The following is a 5,021-nucleotide window of genomic DNA, read 5'->3' on the forward strand; positions in this document are numbered from 1 at the left end:
ATCCCTGGAATAAAGCCTACTTGGTCATGATATATAATATTTTAAATATGCTGTTGAATATGATTTGCTAGTATCTTGTTGGGAAATTTTTGCATTTGTATTCATCAGGGATATTGGCTTGAGGTTTTCTTTTTTGTCATGTCCTTGTCTGGTTTTGCGATTAAGATGATGGAAGCTTTGTAGAATGAATTCAGGAGGGTTCCTTCTTTTTGAATCTTTAGAAATAATTTGAGGAGAATTGAGTTATTTCTTTAAAAGGTTTGTAGAATTTAGAAGTAAAGTCATTGGGACCTGGGCTCTTCTTTGTTGGAAGACTGTTGCTGATTTATTCTCATTGCTTGTTATAGGTATGTTGAGACTTTCTACTTCTTCCTGGCTCAACCTTGGTAAATTATATATGTTCAGAAATTTGTTCTCTCATCTAGATTTTCTTGTATGTTGGTATATAATTGCTCATTGTATTCTCTGATATTTTTGTATTTCTGTTATGTCCATTGTAGTAACACCCTGTTTCCTTGCTGATTTGATATACCTGGTTTCTTTCTCTGTTCTTAATTAGTCCAGTTAATGGTGTGTCAATTTTGTTTATCTTCTTAAAAAACCATCTTTGGTTTCATTTATTTTCTACATAGTTTTTTTTTATTATCTATTTCATTTATTTCTGCTGGAATCTTTATTATTTTTTTCTCCTGGATTGTTGTATTTCCAGTTCCCTTAGTTGTATTATAATTAGTCCAGTTAATGGTGTGTCAATTTTGTTTATCTTCTTAAAAAACCATCTTTGGTTTCATTTATTTTCTACATAGTTTTTTTTTATTATCTATTTCATTTATTTCTGCTGGAATCTTTATTATTTTTTTCTCCTGGATTGTTGTTGTATTTCCAGTTCCCTGAGTTGTATTATTAAGTTGTTTATTTACCACCTTTCTATTTTTTTCTTGTAGGACTAATTACTATGAACTTCCCTCTTGTGACTGCTTTTGCTGTGTCCCATATGTTATAAATACTTATTTGTTTTTTATCATTGGTTTTTATGAATCTTTTGATTTTGGTCTTAATTTCTTTGGCAGCTCTAAAGTCCATTAGGTGTAGATTGTTTAGTTTCCATTTGATTGTGTGTGTGTGTGTGTGTGTTTAAGAATTATTTTAACTTTATTTATTTATTTATTTATTTTAATTTGACCAGATGGAGACACAGTGAAAGACTGAGAGGCCAAGAAAAAGAGTGAGAAGGAAAGTGAGAATGTAAGCCACCACGTCTGGGACTCAAACTGTTTTTGGCTATGTAGGAATCCAGTGCCCTTAACCACCACACCACCTGCTAGACCCATGATTGTGTATTTTTGAGGGCTCTTTCTGTAGTTGTTTTAAAATTTGATTCCATTGTGGTCAAAAAAGATGCTAGGCATAGTTTATATACCTTTGAATTTGTAAAGGCTTGTTTTGTGCCCTATCATGTGGTCAGTCTTTGAAAACGTTTCATGTGGGGTGCAAAAAATGTGTATTTTGTGGTAGTTGGGTGAAATACTCTTCAGATTTCTATGAAGTCCATTTCATGTATGGTATCGTTTAGATTGTATCTCTTTGTTTATTTTTTGCCTATATGATCTGTCTGAAGGAGACAGTGGGGTCTTGAGATACCCTATAATTACCTTGTTGCAGTCTATCTCACCCCTGAGACCTAACAGTCTCTCTTTGATGTGGGTGCTCCAGTGTTGAGTGCATATATGTCTACAAATGTAATAGCCTCTTTTAGTACTATATAATGTCCTTCTTTGTCTCTTCTTACATCTTTTATCTTAAGGTCTATTTTGTCTGATATCAGTATCGCAGATCCTTTTTTTCCATTTCCTTTTGCTGGAATATCTTTTTCCAGCCCTTCACTTTCCACCTATGTTTGTTCTTATCAGTGAGGTGTATTTCTTGTAAGCAACATACAGATGGCTTTTGTTTTTGCTTGCATTCATCCAGTCTGTGTCTTTTAATGGGATAATTGAATCTATTAACATTCAACATTATTACTGATATTTGTAGACTTGTCCCTGCCTTTTTGTTAGTCATTTTCCCAGTTGTTTTTTATTCTCTTATTTCTGTTTGTTTCTCTTTAGTTATCCTGATACAATACTTCTCTCAGTACTTGTAGAGCTGGTTTAGTATTGGTGAATTCTTTCAGTTCTTTTTTTTAATTAATCTGAGAATACTTTTATTTGTTCTTCCATTTGAAGGATAATCTTGCTGAACATAGTATTCTTGGTTGAAATTGTTTTTCTTTTAATGTTTTAAATACATCTTCCCATTCTTTTCTTGCCTGCATTATTTCAGTTGAGAGGTCTAATGTTAGCCTAATGGAATAACTGTTACAAGTAGTTGGTATTTTGCCCTTGCCATTTTTAGAATATCATCTTTGTCTTTTATTTTTACCAGTCTGGCTATGATGTGCTGGGTGGAGGATCTTTTTGTGTTGATTCTGTTTGGGGTCCTTTCTATTTTTTGGGTCAGAATTCCTCCATTGTTTTTCTATATTTGGTAAACTTTCAGTTAGGATTTCATGAAAGAGGTTTTCCATGGCTTTAGCAGATTCTACACCTTCTGGAATACCCGTTATACTGATATGCGGGTGTTTCATGATGTCTGGAATTTTCTATGTGTTCTCATTTTTTTATTTTGGGCTGCTTTTTTTTTTTTTCATTGTTTTCAGTGGTTTGGACTATGTTGGAGACTTTGTGTTCAAGGTCAGAAATTCTTTCTTCTGCATGGTCCAATCTGCTGTTAATGCTTTCTAGGGAGATTTTAATTTCTTATATTGTAGTCTTCATATTCAGAAGTTCTGTTTGATTCTTTTTTAAGGTTTCTATTTCTTTATGAAATTTCTCTTTCATGTCCTGAAATGATTTTCTCATTTCCTGGAACTGATTGTTTGTTTTCTCTTGCATCTTATTGGGTTTTGTCTCTATGAATATTCAGAATTCTTCTGACATTTCTGTGTATTCCTCTGTGCTGTCCACTGTTTGTGAGGAGCTACTACACTCACCTGGGGAGAGTTATCCATTGTTTTCTTATGTTTATTTGAGATCTGCTCTGGCTTTTGTTCATTTGATGTAGTATTCAGTTTTTCCTATTTATTTATTTATATTTTTGGAGAGGTTTTTGCTATAGGATGCATGTACTCACCAGAGAGAGAGAGAGAGAGAGAGAGAGAGAGACAGAGAGACAGAGAGTGAGAAATCACCCCCTCTGGGGGGATGGCCATGCTGCAGTCCTTTCTCCTCCACTCTTCTCTCAGGGTCTTGGGCACACACACACACATGTGCCTGGCATAAGTTTAAGCCACCGGGTCCAGGACTCAAACCACAGTTGACTACATGGGAGTCCAATGACATAGCCATTATGCCATCTGCTGGTCCTTGTGGTTCCTGTTTACTAGAGTAGATTCTGTAGTATTGGAAGAGTAAATTTCACCCTTAGTTTCTAGGTGTGTTCCTATTGGAGGGCTGTGTCTCCTACATCAGAGTGGTTATGGGCAACTTCAGGTGCTTGGCTCCTCTACCAAACTTTTAGCTCTTGAAGAGGTGGTAGCAAGCAAAAGAGAAATCACTTAGTGAAAAGGATCAAGTCATGCACTGCACTGACCTTGTGTGCTGAAAAGTCCAAAGTTACTCCCAGGGCCTAGGGATACACTCATATGAGGAGGGATTCTGTGACCAGGCCTGAGTTTCCTGGTGCATGGGGTGAGCCCAGGTTGCTGGAGTGATGGGCGACTGAGTGGTGAAAGTTCCAAAGTTACTCCTGCCAACTGTTTTTGACATTGTGAGTGTTTCAACATTTTCACCCCTTTAGAGGTGTTATAGTAGGAAGTTTAGAGAATTTATGCCTGTGACAGGGTTCAATGCTATTTAATTTGAAACTAATTAATTAGGGAGTTATTAATATTAAATAAAGATGATTTTACATACATTTCTTTAGTGAGAATTCCTTTGGTTTTAAAAATAGAGGTTGAGTTCTTACAGTGTTTTAGGTGGGCTTCATGGTTTATTTACCCAAGGATACAGAACTTTGAAGAAGTAGTCTGCTACACAGAGCAGAAGCAGGTGCAGGCGTATCCTCGTTTAGTTTCCCACTTGCCCCTTGGCTTCCTAATGGGCCATCAGCTGCTGGTCACATACTGGGTGTGCAGGAACTGGTACACCCCCATATTTGACACAACTGGGCAGTTTATTAGTTCTACAGTTTTGAATCATTCTCATAACCTTTCTAACCCCAACTGCCTGTTGAAGGGGAATACTAGTTCCTACAGTACAGTGCTACATTTGCCATATGTGAATGTTAGAAAGAATAATTAAAATATATAATAATACCTAATGCCCAAGATTTAGGAAACTCGAGTCTTTCTGAAGTCCTTGGACATGAAAACCATGTGCTAGGAATTTGTGATAAAATGCTTAAGTCTTTAAGCATGAGCATTTGGAAAATTCTTATACTAAAATTTAAGAGAAATTTGGTTTAGCTGTGCTAGCAATGATACCTAATACAAAGATAATGCCCAAGATTTAGGAAACTCGAATCTTTCTGAAGTCCTTGGACATGAAAACCATGTGCTAGGAATTTGTGATAAAATGCTTGTCTTTAAGCATGAGCATTTGGAAAATTCTTATACTAAAATTTAAGAGAAATTTGGTTTAGCTGTGCTAGCAATGTATAAGTAAAATTTCCCTTTTGGTTATTTTCCCAACTTTAAAATGATGAGTTGGACAAGATGAACTGCAAGGCCATTCCATTTCTGGTATTCTGTTATTTAAGTGACATGTCCAGAGTGTAAGTATGCCGTGGTCCAGGGCCACTTGATTAAAGTCTTCTTGGAACCCACCCACATCATTAATCCAATGATGCATGAGTGTTGAAGAGGCCATGAAGAGTCCTGTGAAGATGTCATTGTGGGAACAGAAGGGTGTTGTGATATAGGATTCTCCTCTGCTGCTTTCTTGAGAATGGAGAGGAAAAACTCTGGGGAGGGGGGGGGCAGA

This window comes from Tupaia chinensis, unplaced genomic scaffold (genome assembly GCF_000334495.1).
Source record: "Tupaia chinensis unplaced genomic scaffold, TupChi_1.0 Scaffold149104_1, whole genome shotgun sequence".
Classification (NCBI taxonomy): Eukaryota; Metazoa; Chordata; class Mammalia; order Scandentia; family Tupaiidae; genus Tupaia; species Tupaia belangeri.